Raw genomic sequence first — 17,286 nt, 5'->3', positions numbered from 1 at the left:
AACAAAGACTATCTGCAATTTTTTGTTTCTTTGAAGCAGCACATTCTTTTGCAGACTCTTAACAGAATTTCTAGAAGAGCAGTCACAGAGTTTTAATATAGCCCTTGACTGAATAAATAAATAAATAAATACATACATACATACCTACATACATACATACATACATACATACATACATACATACATGTTATAGTTTTAGGAGTCTAATTCTTCCCTTTCCCATCAAATCCAACCCACTCTAGCTGCTTTTAGCTCGCAATTTTCATTTTGACCATGGCAAAGAAGAGAAGAACCCCCTGTTTTCCTATCCACTATAATTCCCAGTAAATTGGGACCATATGGGCTAGGAAGAATTTCTAAAAAATGGATTACAAATCTGACCAACCAGATGGTATAGTTGCAATCCTAAGTACATTGAATACTATGTTATTTGAAGATTGGAATAATATTCACTCTCCTCCAGTCTTTTGGCACCTCTCCAGTGTTCCAAGAGGTTCTAAAAATGATAGTCACGGGTTCTGCAAACTTTCCAGAAAGTTCTTTCTCTCAGGTGTACTCCATCCTGCCCAGGAGATTTGCATTCATCCAGTGCATCCATGTGCTTCTCGACAACCTCTCTGTCCATGTCTCTGCCCTCCACCCAGACACTGTACCTTGCCTACTACCATCCCTGGATGTGTTTATGTTCTTCTAGGGAAGGTAAAGGTATCCCCTGTGCAAGCACCGGGTCATGTCTGACCCTTGGGGTGACGCCCTCTAGCGTTTTCATGGCAGACTCAATACGGGGTGGTTTGCCAGTGCCTTCCCCAGTCATTACCGTTTACCCCCCAGCAGCAAGCTGGGTACTCATTTTACCGACCTCAGAAGGATGGAAGGCTGAGTCAACATTGAGCCGGCTGCTGGGATTGAACTCCCAGCCTCATGGGCAGAGCTTTCAGACTGCATGTCTGCTGCCTTACCACTCTGCGCCACAAGAGGCTCTTCTTCTTCTTCCTCTCTAACACAGAGGCAAAATAGGTGCTGAGCCTTTCTGCTTTCTCTCTGTCCTCTGTCAGAGTCTCTCCATCTTCACCCAACAGCGGGCCTATAGCCTCATTTAACTTACGTTTGCCCCACACGTATCTGAAGAAGCTATTCTTGTTACAGTGGGCTTCCCTGGCCATTCTCAGCTCCCTCCCAGCTGAAGCTCCTGCAATCACAAGAAGACTCTGAGCAGGCACGGGTGGGGGAAGAGAGGCTTAAGCAAGCAAGGCAAGAAGTCAGAGTAGCCTGCTCTTGGTGAGTCAGGGAGAATGCTTTTGCCTGCAGCAGCAACCTCACCAGCAACTCTGGAAGCTACTTGGAGGAGCCTTGATAAGTGGAGCTTCTGGAAATGTTCAGAATCCAAAGCACTGTGTATCCTTTTTATTTATTTTTTTTTTTTTTGTGGCAAAAAGGCCAGCCCTTTTCCTGTCCTTTTCCGGCCTTTTTCTTTTGTAAGATCAATACATTATTTAACATCTTTATGCGCTGTTTTGCCCAGTTGGCTTGGAAGTTTGGGCTTGGGCATCATCAATATGTAGATGACACCCAGCTGCACCTCCTGATAAGTGGCCAGCTGAACACCCACCAGACAAATGGCCAGGTGTCTGGAAGCTGTAGCTGATTAATTAATGCAGAGTCGCCTGAAGCTGACCCCTTCTAAGAGGCTGGGTAGGAAGGGACCTGTGGAAGGAGCGTGCTTGCCCAGCTTGGATGATGTGCAGCTTACTGCTGCACAAACGACCATGAATCTGGGGATGATAGTTGATGCCTCCCTCTCCATGGAGGCTTAAGTCACCAAAGAAGCTCAGCAGGCATTTTTTCACCTTCACCAGGTTAGGCTACTAGCACCATACCTGGCCCCAGTTCACGTAGCCACAGTTATCCACACAACAGTCAACTCCACATGAGATTTCTGGAACTCGTTCTATGAGGGGCCTTCCCTTGTCCCTACTCTAGAGGTAATTGCTGGTCCAAAGCACAGCTGCCAGAGTCCTCACCAGAAGACATGCACCCTGTGCTTAGGCAGCTGCATTGGCCCCCAGTGGACTACTGGATTAGGTTCAAGGTGCTGGTTTTGACCTTTAAGGCCCTTTGCAGTCTGGGCCCAGCCTACCTGAGTGACCTCCTTTTTGGATATGTCCCCAAAGAGCATTACACTCTGCTGGTTCCACAAGGCCGGTGGTCCCCAGCCCAAGAGAGGCTTATCTGACCTTGACCAGGGCCAGGGCCTGGTGGAATGACCTCCAAAAGGAGACATGGGCCCTGTCAGAGCTCACTGAGTTCCACAGAACCTATAAAACAGCGCTCTTCTGCCAGGCATCTGGTTGAGGCCGGGCCACCAGAAACATCTAAGAACCCCCCTGCCCTCCCCCACAACACCCTCCCTCGTAACACTCTGGACGTGGCGAGAAATGTAGGGGAATAATGTGGTAAGTAAAATGGTAATGACTGGGGAAGGCCCTGGTATTGAGTCTGCCATGAAAACGCTGGAGGGCGTCACCTCAAGGGTCAGACATGACTCGGTGCTTGCACAGGAGGGGATACCTTTACCTTTACCTTTAGTGTGGCCTGGGAGCAACAGACACCAATTGTTTGTGTATATTTATTCATTCATTCAATTTAGATACCACCCCTTGCTGTGACCTCTCGAGGGGGTGTTGTTTTAGATAGTTTAAGCCAGGGGTAGTCAAACTGCGACCCTCCAGATGTCCATGGAATACAATTCCCATGAGCCCCTGCCAGCTGGCAGGGGCTCATGGGAATTGTAGTCCATGGACATCTGGAGGGTCGCAGTTTGACTACCCCTGGTTTAAGCAATTATTGGTTTTTTATTATATATGTTGGTTTAAATGGTCGTACACCAGCCCGAGACAGCTGTGCCAGGAGAGGCACTGTATGACAACTTCATTTGAAGGCCTTCACTAAGGTTGCCTGCTCAGGTAGCCGGTTCAGCCTGTGGAGAGGGTTGGCGGAAACCTCCTTAGATTAAAACTGTCCCGAAGAAGTGCCTGTCTGGACTACTCCTTGTTCTTCTGGTCTCTATTTTGGAAACCAGAAACATGACAGTACGTGCTTACATCTAATCTGTGCTTTGACCTTGAGAGCAGGACATTCTCCATTTCTCTCTTCGCACTCTTGGCCTGCATGCTTGGATTTCCTGGAATTCCGCTGCACTAACTTCGGCTTTCATTTTCTCAGACTCTGGCAAATACTCTTGGCTCAGATTCCAGCTCTGGGGCCGGCCAAGGCCGGCACCTCAAAGCAGGCCCCTGCTGCTTCTGCACAGGGAAGGATTAATCAGAACGGTGGGTGTTTCAGTGGAGTGATAAGGCGGTATTCTGTCAGTGCCACACAGTTCTGTGCTTTCCCTGAAGTAGGTTGTGACTCTTTCACTGGCGGCTCAGAGCTGGGGTTCCCAGTGGTAGATTGGAAAGCTATGGAAGCCTGGAGAGGGGGACTCAGCTGGGTGCAATTCCATAGAGAAGGGATCTCTGCAGCATGGAGTCCAGCTGTACTGCCAGGATATCTCCCCCTGGAGATTGGCAACCCAAGTTGGAAGACAGTAGCAAAGTTGAGCATGTCACTCCTGACCACGCCCCCTAATCCCCCACAGCCCCCCCCCCCACTTCCTAGGGCCAATGCCCAGGCATGAGATACCACCAACTGTACTGCACTGCATTTTTTCCAGAAGATGAAAAGAACCCTGAGAAGCACAACCAGCGGGACAGGAAGAAGGGCCAGCAAGAGGGACGCGAACGGAACCTGCAGGCACCTGGCATTCCTGGCTGGCATTGAGGTGAGATGCCTGAGCCAGGACAGAGAGCACCGAATTGCTTTGGAAGTGCATCCAAAAAAATACAGTAAGTTTCGATGAGGAGCCTGAGTCTGGGAGGCCTGAGAAACGGCAGGGAGTCTGAGAAACACTTAAGGTTTGTATTTTTCCTTGATACAAAAAGGGGACATCGTGATGGCAAAAATGGGATGGGGGTTAAATGTTCTGTATTCATGAAAATAAGGCACTAGAAAAAATTATAAACATAGTGAGCTAACTATTATTCTTCAGTGACAGAATCCCTACAAAAATTTAGGTAGAATTAGGAGGAAAGGGTTTTTTACCAGATCTTTAATTACAAAAACCTTTCCTTAAAGCAGCCCCTAAAAGGAAATTCTAAAACAGAACAGGTTACTGGACCCATTACATACTTGCAAATAAATTAACAGTTTAAGGTCCCGGCCCTCTCTCTCTCTCTCTCTCTCTCTCTCTCTCTCTCTCTCTCTCTCTCTCTGTCTGTCTGACCATTTCCGCATTAGAAGACATACTTTGGATTTCCTTTGGATGCTGCGAGTCGACTCTGGCCTTTCTGCATTTGGGCTTCCCCACCACTTATTTCTCAAGCCGAAATTCACGATATGCTTTCGGCACTGAGTCCAATGGGGGCAGCCTCCCATCCCGCTTTTCTCCCTTACCCTTTTAAAAAAAAAGTTTTTTTCCCAAAATGGTGCCTGCGTGCCCCTTTGTTTTCATTGCACCCCTTAATCCCACCATTCTGTGACCTTGATCACCTCCCCTCAAACTGAGTGTAATAAAAAACAACAACACTGGGTTATAATGGTATAACACTAAAGTGCAAGACTGCTTTTTAAAGAAACTTAGAAACACCATTGAAATACAATCATCCCCCTTTTTAAAAAAAGGGCAGATTTTTAAAAATACAGCAGTGGTTCTCAACCTTGGGGTCCCAACCCCAATTGGGGTCGCCTGGCTCCTTCCGCGGTTGTCAGTTTGGTGGTGGGGCTCTTGCATCTGCATGTTTATCAACTGCCCATGCTCCATGACCTTTTGCACCCTAGGCTAAAGTGACCAGATTTTAACATTGGTAAAGCGGGACACCATTGACTGGGGGGGGGGGTGTCCCTGATTAAAAATGTGGTCTATATGGAGCAACAAAAAGTTTCATAGAACGCATAGAATGCAAAGATAGTATTGTAATATATATTTGTACATTTCAACATAAGTACAATCTGCCAGGTACCCCCAGATGTCCCTGCAAAAGTGGGACAATCTGGTCACCTTACCCTCGGCCTCTTTGCTCATCACCTTGAATGGTACATTTTGCAAACTCAGCGCATTGGAATTTGGAATAGCTGCATCTTTATACGAGCATTATAGTATTTGGTACTGATGAAGCATTCTCTGATTACACCATATTTCAGTCTTCGAATCTGCTTAGTAGCATTGCCATCTCTGGCCTGAAAGATCTGTGGAGATTTAGGGACTTTTGCCTGTGGAGGGGGAAATTTGGAGAGGGATTTCACTGGGCCTTTACGCACGGGGATCTTTGTTGCAAATTGTTTGCGGAATGAAAAATCGCCATTTAAAATAGTGGAATTCGTCGTTATGCATACCTGCCTTTGTAGTGGAATCAGTTGCGTTTTTTAGCGTTTCCCACAGGCTTCCGGTCTCGGCAGAAATCGCTAGAAAGGAAGCGCTATTGCCAAGCTCGTCCCGCCCCTGGCCGTCAAGCAGCCAATGGGCAGCCGTTAGCATGCTCCCAAACAGCCCCTTTCCCTTTAAGAAAGGTTTTTTTTAAAAAAAAAACAGACCCATTGCAACGAATCTGGGTAGATTCCTTGCAATGGAGAGACCCATCCAGCTGCCTAATGTGAGCTGTCGTTTGATCGTATGATCGTTGCCACGCTGCCTCGAGTGATAAAAAAAAAAAAATCCCCCCCCCCCTCTCACGGGCCCGATTTTCGGCTGAATTAATGTGTAAAAAATAAAGGGACTTTATTTCAGCAAACGGGCTTTTATGTGGTTTGTGCTTAGTGACTAAAGGTGAAGGACTGAAGCCAGGGAAGCCTCTAAACAGAAAGAGGCTCGCTGGTGCGTTTATCCCCGCTCGCTCGGAGAAAAAAAAATGGCGATCGCTTCGCCGGAAGTTTGGAGGACAGGCTCAGGAGGAGGGACTTTGAAGAAACCGCAACAATGTTAACGCACAGGTCTTTATCGCTAGTGTTGCAGATTGGTTGCAAGAGTGTAGCGCTTTCTGGAGGGTGAATCCACTTTTTGGGATTCCCCTGAAAGCGCTACAACGAAGCGCTTTTTGCTGATCGGTTTCAGGAGTGTTGCAGATTGTCTACGACGTCGTGATTATTCCAAATCAGTAGCGTTTTCAATTAGCAACCATTGTGCTATTTTGAAGCCGTGCAAAAAGCCCCACTGAGTTGGCCCTCCAAAGCTGAGGTCTCAGATCAAAAGCTTCTCTAGCCCAGAGATTTGCTTCCAGCTGCGGCCAATTTCAAAAGAGGGAAAGGTACTTCAGTGCTGTGATCAACTCTTGGGAAGGAAGAACCAGGCTTCAGTGCAATTCCACAGTTCAAGAGAAGTCACCAGGCAAAAGACATCAGTTCTGAAAGTCCACATTGTTCTTAGTCGACACAGACTATTCTAAATGCATTCTGGCTTAATTTATTTTGAGATTCACCTGAAAATAATTTTTAGCAAATAAATGCCCTTCAAAAAGGAAAAGATGAGTTTATATGTCCTACCTACATCCCATGAGAGGGAAATGCAGGTCTTTGTCTTTCAAGACTGCAAAATCGGTGGGGAGGAGGGTGCTGGGATGTCTCCCAGTTCTCCTTTGCGGGGGACAGAATTGTTTGACAGCAGTAGGAATCCTCTCTATGGAGCTCCTGGCTTCTCAGCTCTTTTGAAACTGATCAGTAGTAGGGTCCAGTGCATTCTGCAGAAGGAGCTGACCACAAACCAAACAGCAGGATGGTCTTAATTTGGGACTGCTGCTCTTAAGGCATGGGAAGAATCTCAGCAAGGGGCTCTAGGCCCTCTTTGACTAGGCCAGGGAGACTAAAATATGAGCTGATGAGCCTATTCGCTCTGGCAGAGAACAAAAGGCCTAATTGGGCCATTCAAGAACAGAAAGCAAAACCATGCTGAGTAGATTTCTTCTCCATCCACAGTCGCAGCCAGCTTCCCATCTATAATCTGTTCCTCCTTCGGAGAAGGTCGGTGCGTAGAAGTCGCTCCTACAGGCTAGAGCCGGGTCCTTTGTGTTGAATGGGAAGAGGTTGTGGCTCAGGAGCAGAGCACTGGCTTTGCTTGCAAAAGGCCCCGGTTCGATCCCTGGTGTGGGTGGGTCAAGAGATCTTAGGGAGCCAATGTCGGGAGGGAGGGAGCTTGTCCGACGGCAGGACTGGCACCTGCCAGAATAGACGACCGCTGGAGGTCAATAATGTTGACTGTCAAATCACATTCCATCAAGCCTGTGTTAGAATGGACGGGGGTTTCTCTTTCTCTAGGCAGTCGGCAACTCTGGAATTTGTCAGAAGCTGTTTGGAAGTATATAGCTACTAATAGATCGCCATGGTACACATGAGCCTTCTTTTGGCACTGGAACAAGCTTGAAGTTCTCAAGGCTGACTGGCACCTGCCAGAGATGCCTGAGACAAGAAATCCCCAGCCAGTGGGATGCTAGAGTCCTAGTGGGGGAGGAGGGCTACCAGCTCTAGGCTGGGGATCTCCTGGATGGGATGGAGCATGGGGAGGACAGAGACCTCATTGGGGGCACAGTGCCATAGAGACCACCCCCAAGGCATCCAGTTTCTCCAGGGGAGCTGAACTCTGCAGTCTGTAATTCCGGGGGATTCCCCAGGTCCACCCTGCAGGCTGGTGTCCCTAGCCCTGATTCTAACCTGCAAAAGCATCCTCAATGATTTTTCTCTGTCAAGCTGCACCTCTACAGTTCTGGCCATATCTGCACCGTACTGTTTGGATCCAAGGGCAGAAGCCCTTTGATAGTCTCTTTCTGCCAGCCTAAAAGACCCTGTAAGCTGAGCAGAATTCCAGAATGCAGCTTTAAATATTCTGAGCCTTTCTAACATTTGGTATTTTTAAAAATTCATTTTTCAGAGAAACTTTACAAAGGAAACTCTTGTGACGGCAACCAGCATGAAGACTGCCAGTGAGAAGAGGCTGCCTAAGGAGGTGGTGAGCTCCCCCTCACTGGCCGTCTTCAAGCAAAGGTTGGATACACACTTTTCTTGGATGCTTTAGGATGCTTAGGGCTGATCCTGCGTTGCGCAGGGGGTTGGACTAGATGGCCTGTATGGCCCCTTCCAAATCTATGATTCTAACCATGTTTATTATTATATTGTTGTTGTTAGGTGCGAAGTTCTGTCCAACCCATCACAACCTCATGGACAATGATCCTCCAGGCCTTCCTGTCCTCTACCATTCCTTGAAGTCCATTTAAGTTAGTATTATGCTATTAGTAGCTATGCACAATATTTTCACAACCCTCCTCGGCCAGAACACCACAGCGCTTGGAATACTGATTGGTGGGCAGAGAGCTGAATTCAGACCATGCATGAAGACACCCACAGGGACACACGTGAAGCTGCCATAGACTGAATCAGGCCCCCGGCCCACCAAGGCCGTCTTATTGGCTCAGCTGCATGGGCTCTCCGGCAGAGAAAGGCCTTTCATGTCACCTCCTGCCAGAGCCTTTTACATTGGAGATGCCAGGAGTGGAAACTGGGACCTCTTCAGGGTTGCCAGGAATGGGGTGAGGCAGATCCTGTATCATCCAGTGCAACCCTGAGGGCCATTCTGCATTAGTTCAAAATTGCACAATGGTTGCAAATTGAAATCGCTACTAATTTGCAGTTATGCACAACGTCGTTGACAATCTGCCACACTCCTGAAACCGATCTGCAAAAAGAGGTTCGTTGTGGCGCTTTCAGGGAAATCCCAAAAAGTGGATTCACCCTCCGGAAAGCGCTATACTCTTGCAACCAATCTGCAACACTAGCGGGAAAGTTCTGTGTGTTACCATTGTTGTGGTTTCTGCAAAGTCCCTCCCCCTGGCTCTCTCCTTTGATCTTCTGGCGAAGCGATCGCCATTTTTTTTTCTCGGAGCGAGCGGAGATCAACGCACCGGCAAGCCTTCGTTTACCCAGTGAGGCTTCCCTGGCTGCAGTCCCTCTCCAGAGCTGTTTTAAGTCACCAAGCACCAAGCACCACACAGCCCCATTTGCTGGTTTATTTTCCCTTTATTTTTCCCTTTATTTTCAGCCGAAAATCACGCCTGTGTAGGGGGGGGGGGTTTCACTCGGGTGGGAGCGTGGCAACAATGAAACAGCAGCTCAAACACCACCTGCTAGCTAAATGGGTCTCTCCCTCTGCGTGTGTGTTTTTTTAAAAACCTTCCTTAAAGGGAAAGGGGCTTTTCGGGAGCATGATTGCCCAACCCATTGGCTGCTTGTTTGATTGACGGCCAGGGGCGGGACAAAGCTCGGCAATATTGCTTCCTGGCTAGCGGGAAATGATAGAAACGCAACTGGATTCCACTACAAAGGCAGGTATGCATAACGACGAATTCCACTATTTAAAATGGCATTTTTTCATTCCACAACCAATTTGCTACATAGATCCTGGTGCAGAATGGCCCCGAGTGTCGGCAACGCTCTAGCACCTGTCCTAAAATTCTATGGTCTCTGTTGGCACAGGAAGTGATGTCATTGCACTGATGCTGCTGACCATTGGCCGACGGAGCCTCGACCATGATGCATGACCAAAACGGATGCTCTAGCACTGAGCCACAGCCCCCCCCCCCCAGTAATTTGATTTTTCACGAGCAAAATTCAGGTAGGAGACTGTTCTTGAGAATTTCCTCCCCAAGTTGCTCTTCCAGCTGAAACCTCCCCCCTCCCTCAGAGACTTGGCAGGGAGCAGGAGCCCTCTGAAAAGCGCCCAGAGCCATCTGCTCCCTTGTCGCAGTCTGAAGGCTATCCACATTCCATCAGGTTTGCTTTCCATTTCCCGGCCTGCCGATGGCTGCTCCCTCTGGGAACCTTCTCCGGCTGGAAACATATGACAAGTGAGAAGGAGAAAGAACAAGATGGAGAGTCCTGATTGCGGCTGAGATTAGCATCACATCCTGAGACTCGGCGGGAAAAGAATTCCTCTGCAGACAGTATCTCTCAAATCAGCTCGCTCTTCCCTAGGGAGGAGGCCTGATTGATGGCAGCCTTTTGCTGGTAAAATTCTTCTTCTACCAAAAGCAGCTGCCTCAGAGCTGCTTGGCTGGCAGGGACGCTTCAAGGCCGGGTCCCTGAAGGATGAGGGATGGGGGAAGGCCTTTGATGAGTCTAGGTTGGGGGGGTCCCCAAACTATTTGAGCCTGTGGGCATCTTTGGAATGATAGAATAGTGGCTGCAGCCCAAAGCGGCTGCCAGAAAATCGTCGTGGCAGGAGGTGGAGCCACTTGTATGGGGAGAGGGCAGTTACCATTGGGCACCACAGAGCCCGTGGGCACCAGCTGGGGACTCCTGGTCTAGGCGTTGCCAAAGAAAACTGCCATTTCATGGTCCAGAAATCCCCTTCATCGGCCCCCTGCAGTGCCCTTCTTTCTCTGCAGCCTTAGAGGAGGCACCTCCGTAAATGTGAAGGGCTCATCCCTGGTTCCAGAATCCTTTCCCCCAACTGTGTTTACTTTTATTTTGTTTTACAAAATTTGTCTCCCACCTTTCTGCCCTCATCAGCACATGTGGGGCAGGATGCAAGAGGCTTGCAGGCGCTGTGTGAGGAGCGTTATTCTATTCTGGACTAGTAATGTTGGGGGGAGGGGGTTGAAACTGGGGTTTGTGCTGCCTAAGGGTTGGGGTACTGTTTTTATATACTGTTATTATTGAGGTTTTACGCATGCGTGTTTGCGCTGGGGCTGCTGCGCATGTACGGGGCCCCGGGCTCTCTCCCCCCACTCAGAAACAGCAGTCTGCGGCAGCTGGAAGGTTGCGGGCCGCTGCTTTGGAGGACTTTAATGTTGTTAGGTGCAAAGTCGTGTCCGACTCATTGCGACCCCATGGACAATGATCCTCCAGGCCTTCCTGTCCTCTACCATTCCCCGGAGTCCATTTAAGTTTGCACCGACTGCTTCAGTGACTCCATCCAGCCACCTCATTCTCTGTCGTCCCCTTCTTCTTTTGCCCTCGATCGCTCCCAGCATTAGGCTCTTCTCCAGGGAGTCCTTCCTTCTCATGAGGTCGCCAAAGTATTTGAGTTTCATCTTCAGGATCTGGCCTTCTAAGGAGCAGTCCGGGCTGATCTCCTCTAGGACTGACCGGTTTGTTCGCCTTGCAGTCCAAGGGACCCACAAGAGTCTTCTCCAGCACCAGAGTTCAAAAGCCTCAATTCTTTGACGCTGAGCCTTCCTTATGGTCCAACTTTCACAGCCATACATTGCAACTGGGAATATCATAGCCTTGACTAAAGGCACTATTGTTGGCAGGGTGATGTCTCTGCTTTTTAGGATGCTATCTAGGTTTGCCATAGCTTTCCTCCCCAGGAGCAAGCATCTTAATTTCTTTGCTGCAGTCCCCGTCTGCAGTGATCTTGGAGCCCAGGAAAATAAAATCTGTCACTATCTCCATTTCTTCCCCATCTATTTGCCAGGAATTGAGAGGGCCGGATGCCATGATCTTCGTTTTCTTGATGTTGAGTTTCAAGCCAACTTTTGCACTCTCCTCCTTCACCCGCATCAATAGGCTCTTTAATTCATCTTCGCTTTCTGCCATTAGAGTGGTATCATCTGCATATCTGAGGTTGTTGATATTTCTCCCTGCAATCTTGATCCCAATTTGTGACTCATCTAACCCCGTCTTTCTCATGATGTGCTCCGCATACAAGTTAAATAGGCAAGGTGACAGTATACAGCCTTGCCGAACTCCTTTCTCAATTTTGTACCAATCTGATTCCATGTTCGGTTCTCACTGTTGCTTCCTGACCTGCATTTAGGTTCCTTTGGAGGATTAGAACCAGCCATATAAGATTAAAGAAATTATCCCCATCCCCTGTAAATTGGGGGGGGGATTGTTATATACAACTGTGTGTATCTATCTTGACCTCTGATGAGGATTAGTATGATTGAAATGTGTTAGGTCTGAACTTGTTCCAATAGATAAGATATTCTTATATGTTTTTAAAACATTTTTGAGCTCTAATAGTATAGTGTTTCTATTTTTCTGTATTTGGTTATATCCCTGACTCTTGTTGTTCTCACCTGTTTTCCAGGTTGGATTTTCATTTCCTTTTGTTATTTGTCATCAACAGGGAATTACCTGTCTGTGAGACCCACATTGGCAGACACTCCCTGTAAGGTAGGCCCATGAAGCAGAACGCTGTTCCAGAAGGGACCCTTCACAGTATCACAACTATCCTCTGAGCACGAAGGGCCTTTGGGAGGAGGTATCAGGATGGGCCGAAGTCATTCCAGACAGAAGGCAGAGAGCTCCGAACTGGGAAACCCGTGACCTTGACTCTGTGCATTGGATTCACCCCTGACTGTTCTGTCTGCTCACGAGTCGGAACTTTTGGCCTGGACTTTGCACTCCTGTCAGTTCAGACCCCGGCCCAAGGAGTAAGCGGGACATTTGGGGTGACTGTCCCGGGGTGTGGAACTTTCGGGGGGAACCCGGGCCTGTCCCGCCATTTGCGGGACATCTGGTCACCTTAGTGTAGTGCTTAGAGTGGTAGACTCTAATATGAAGAATTGGGTTTGATTCCCCACTCCTCCATGTGAGGCCAGCTGGGTGATCTTGGGCCAGTCACAGTTTTCTTAGAGCCCCACCTACCTCACAGTGGCTGCAAGCTGCTTTCAGACTCCTTCAGGTAGTGAAAAGTGAGGTATAAAACCCAGCTCTTCTTCTTTGTTGCTAGGTCTTGTGGGTTGAAGATCTGGGAGTGCTGCAAGCCCATATGGGGCCAAGTCGTGAGCCATGGCCGTGGCCCCAAGTGCACTTGCTCCTCTCCTAACCTCCAGAGTCATCTAGTCTAACCCCCTTGTAGAATGCAGGAGATTCACAACTATAGAATTGTGATAGTCAGGACAACCAGAGCCACACAGACAACGGTACTGAATATGATTAAAACTTCCCTCAAGGACTTTTGAGGGGAAAGCATTCATCCATGCAAGAAAGCTGCAGAGCATAAACTTCCGCAGCACCGCACAGGTGGCAGCCTGGGACAACCGCCACCATGCAGAATAGCCCTTTGTGTTGGAGCTGAAGGGTTTGCATCCTAAATGAACCCACAGATCTAATACTTACAATATTTAAGAGAACAGTAAATACAAACAAATCAGTAGAACAATAACACCAGTCAAAACATCAGCTTAAGCAAAATGTGAGTCCAAAGGAACCTTTCTTTAAGACCAACTGTGTTTTATTCAAGGTGTGAGCATTCGCGTGCATGCACACTTCCTCAGACAATGGAACGTTAGTAATAAATTAGTAAACAGCATCACAACAAGTATGCAGCATGATGATGAAGATTCTTTGCTAGAATAACAACATCTATTTTTTGGGTTCAGTTGTCGTTCACAAAAACAAAGGGGAAATAAAAATGTCAAGGTTAGTGATTAATGGCAGACACTTTCTCAGTTGTGGAAAGAAGTAATTAAAAGAGACTGTTGCTAGTCCCAGCAGTCTCCACCCAAGCATGGAGGAATCCCCACAAGTGACAAGCCCTGCTGAGTTTGTTCTCCTCTCTGGAGTATGCCTGCACATGGAGCTCATGCCTTGAATAAAACTTTGTTGATCTTAAAAGGTGCCCCTGGACTCAGGTTCTAAATTACATTCCATGCATCCATCACATTAAGGACCCATCGTCTCCACCTGGAAACATCAGCTTAACAACAAACCACTCTGGAGACTTAAAACCAGAGGCCAGCTCTCCAGCTCATAGCTTTAGCTAGGGGCCACGTGAAACAAAGTATCTTGCTGAGCCCTGGGGAATTGGGGGGGGGGGGGCAACCACTGAAAATAACCTTGCCCTGGGGGTTGAGAGGGGGGCAATTTGTGGGCCAGGCCCTGCAATAGGATTCCTGGCCTCCAGCAAAGGAGTAGTGCTTAAGAGGGGCAGGGTCTAATCTGGAGAACCTGGTTTGATTCTCAACTCCTCCTCCACATGCAGCCAGCTAGATGACTTTGGGCCAGTCACAGTTCTCTCAGAGCTCTCTCAGCCCCAGCTGTCTCACAGGGTGTTTGTTGTGGGGCGAATGTTTGCAACTCCTTTGGGCAGTAAAAAAGTGAGGTCCAAAAAGCAACTCTTCTTCTTCTCAAGTGTGGCTTGGGGATTTCCTGCTTTTACGATAGATCTCCACACTATTTTATTATTTATTATTTATTTATTATATTTACTAGAAATTAAACCCGCTGTACCAAAAATACAGCGGGCGCCAGCAGGGTGGCTGGGTGGCTGGATGGATGCAAAGAAGGGAGAAAGGAAGAAAGGCATGAAGACAGAATGAGAGGAAGTGAGAGGGGGAGAAAGAGGCAGAGAGAGAGAGGCAGAAACGAGAGAGAGAAATGTAGGAAGGAAGGAGGGAGGGAGGGAGGAAGGAAGGAAGGAAGGAGGAAGGGAGGAAGGAAGGAAGGAAGGAAGGAAGGAAGGAAGGAGAAAGGGAATTCTGGGAGAAAGGGAGGAAGGAAGGAGAAAGTAAATGCTGGGAAGAAGGGAGGAAGGAAGGCAAGCAGGGAGGTGGGTGCCATGAAAGGGGCCGGGGCAGGGGTGGAAGGAAGGGGGGGAAGTGTCCGGTGGGGGGTCGAGTCACAAGGGGGGGGGGAAGAGTTGGGGATACAGAAGGGATGGTTGCTGGGAGTCTGAGTACAGGGAGGGAGAAAGGAAGAAAGACAGGAAGGGCGAAAGTGAGCAAGTGAGAGGGAAAGAAAGAGGGAGAGAGAGAGAGGCAGAAAGGAGACAGAGAAATAGAGAAAGTCCAGAAGTCAAGAAGGAAGGAATCAGGAAGGCAGGCAGGCAGGCAGGCAGGGAGGTAGATGGAATGGGAGGGGGAAAGGAATGGGGGTTGTGAAGGGGGGGGAGTTGTGAGGGGGGTGCGAATTGGGAGGGGGTGGCGGGGGAAGAGCGTGGGGGAGAAAGGGGTGGGTGCGTGGGTGTTCCGGGTGGGGGAAGCAGTGGCGGATCGTGGGGGCGACTTGTGGGGGGGTGGGCGGGGGAAGGGTGCAGTGGGAGGGAGGCAGCATGGCCAGGTGGGGGTGTTGGGGGCAGGGAAGCTGCAGCAGAGCGGCGGCGGTTCGCGGGGGTGACGTGGGGGGGCGGGCAGCAGAAGAGCGCGGAGGGTGGGTGGGTGGTGTGTGGGGGCAGCGGCAAAGGGTTGCAGGGCCCCCCATGGGGGAATGGAAGGGTAGGCCGCAGGTTAGCTTACCTTGGGTGTAGCGTGGTTCCTGGGCGGGTCTCCCCCGACTCATCATGGGGCTGTCTCAGGTAGGCGGCGTCCAGGCGGCAGGTGGACTTCATGGGCGGCAAAGCCTCTCACCGGGCAGTCCAGGGCGGGCCAAGTGGCCACTTGGCCCAAGAGTGACACTCAGAGAGCCGCTTTGAGACTCCTGATGGGCTCCTCCGAGTTTTTATCACAGACTCGCCCTGCCCTCCTCCCACTGCTTTCTTCTTACTGCTCCACAGGAGAGGTTTGCAGATATACTGCCCTCCCCAAAGGCTCAGGGTGGTTTGCATCAAACAGCAACAATACAAATGACTCAGTTATAATAATACAATAATAACAATAAAAACATTATGAACACTAGAACCTTGGGGGGAAAAATAAGTCAACTACAGAGATCGACTTCCCTGGAGAATATGGCTGCTCTTTTGCAGGTGGGGCTCCCGGGTGTTGTACCTTCTCTTTCCAAGCCATGCCTTCTCTATGCTCCCCCCACCCCAAATCTCCAGGTCTGCCCTACAAGGATGATCTAAGGAGATGAGGGGGATGTCCTGGTTCTGCAGTGGTTCTGCAGGCAGGACACTCCCAGGTGGCTTCGGGCTTTGGAGGCCAAAACAAGACTTTGAGCAGGGGGAGGGACTAGATGGCCTGTCTGGCCCCTTCCAACTCTATGATTCTGTGGTGCAGAAGCACTGGGTAGAGGCTGGAGAGTGCTTTATTTCCTGCAGCCAGAGCAAGCCAGGGGAGGGGCAAATGGAGTAGGAGGCTGCTTGTTTATCATTCTTTTCCTTCAGGAGTGGGGGGGGGGGCAGCAGCCTCACAGAGAACGAGGAGGGGAAAGTAAATCCAAGAGGCAAATCCAAGTAAATCCAAGAGGCAAATCTCTGCTAATAGAGGTGTGGGCTTTAGGAGCACAGTCACTTTAAAACAGATCCCAAAAATAAGTCTTCTTGCAAGGGCATGGCAACTGGGAACCAGGCAGTCTTTGAACTGATGCCCTGACCAATCAGCAACAGACTGCTTTGCTACCTCAGCATTGGAGGTGCCGGGGAGGAAATTAATCCGGCCAACTGCAGAGATCTACTCTTAATACTGGGGCTTTCAGAGCGATTTCCTCAAATGTACTGAGCAATATCCACTCCTGGAAATCGTGGGGGAAAGTTAATGTCACCGTGGATCAATTTGTAGACAAACTGTAGAAAAACTGGAGCGTGTCCAGAGGAGGGCAATAAAGATGGTGAGGGGTTTGGAGACCAAGACGTATGAGGAAAGGTTGGGGGAGCTTGGTCTGTTTAGCCTGGAGAGGAGATGACTGAGAGAGGTTCTGATAGCCATCTTCAAGTATTTAAAAGGGTGCCATATAGAGGATGGAGCAGAGTTCTCTCTTGCCCCAGAGGGACGGGCCAGAACCAGTGTGATGAAATTAATTCAAAAGAAATTCCATCTAAACCTCCAGAAGAAGTTCCTGACAGGCAGAGCGGTTTCCCAGTGGAACAGGCTTCCTCGGGAGGTGGTGGGTTCTTCATCTTTGGAAATTTTTAAACAGAGGCTGGAGAGCCATCTGATGGAGAGGCTGATTCTGTGAAAGCTTAAGAGGTGGCAGCTTAGAGTGGATGAGCGAGAGGGTTGAGAGTGTCCTGCGTTGAGCAGGGGGTTGGAGTAGATGACCCAGGAAGCACCTTCCAACTCTATCTGTACACCGCCCGTGGCGCCGCGGGCGCCACGGACTAAATAAAACAGTAAGCCCTTGGAAGGCGGGCTGTGTCCGGGATGAGGAAGGGTGCCGATTGGCCCCTTCCCCCGGACAGACTATTGGAGGGACCAATTACTTGCCGGAGCGCGCGGCTCGCAGTTGCTCCTTGGCCGGCGGCCTGATGCCTCGGGAGGCGCGAAGCGCCTCCCGAGGGGTCAGGCCGCTGGCAAGGGAGCACCCGCCAGCCGCGCGTAGCGCGGCTGGCGGGTGCTCCCTGCCCGGCGGACTGATGCGGCCGGAGGCGCGAAGCGCCTC

The 17,286-nt window shown here is 49.6% G+C and overlaps 1 long non-coding RNA gene across 1 annotated transcript; it reads left to right on the top strand.

Annotated features, from left to right (window-relative positions):
- Window positions 1–3,257: 3,257 nt before the first annotated feature.
- On the top strand, window positions 3,258–13,818 carry LOC143842735 (uncharacterized). Its single transcript, XR_013233326.1, has 3 exons — window positions 3,258–3,329; window positions 3,713–3,953; window positions 12,152–13,818. It is a non-coding gene; the product is annotated as an uncharacterized LOC143842735 (long non-coding RNA).
- The last annotated feature ends 3,468 nt before the right edge of the window (window positions 13,819–17,286 follow it).

The sequence above is a fragment of the Paroedura picta genome, chromosome 8 (genome assembly GCF_049243985.1).
Source record: "Paroedura picta isolate Pp20150507F chromosome 8, Ppicta_v3.0, whole genome shotgun sequence".
Classification (NCBI taxonomy): domain Eukaryota; kingdom Metazoa; phylum Chordata; class Lepidosauria; order Squamata; family Gekkonidae; genus Paroedura; species Paroedura picta.
This window is presented reverse-complemented; position numbering and strand designations above follow the sequence as displayed.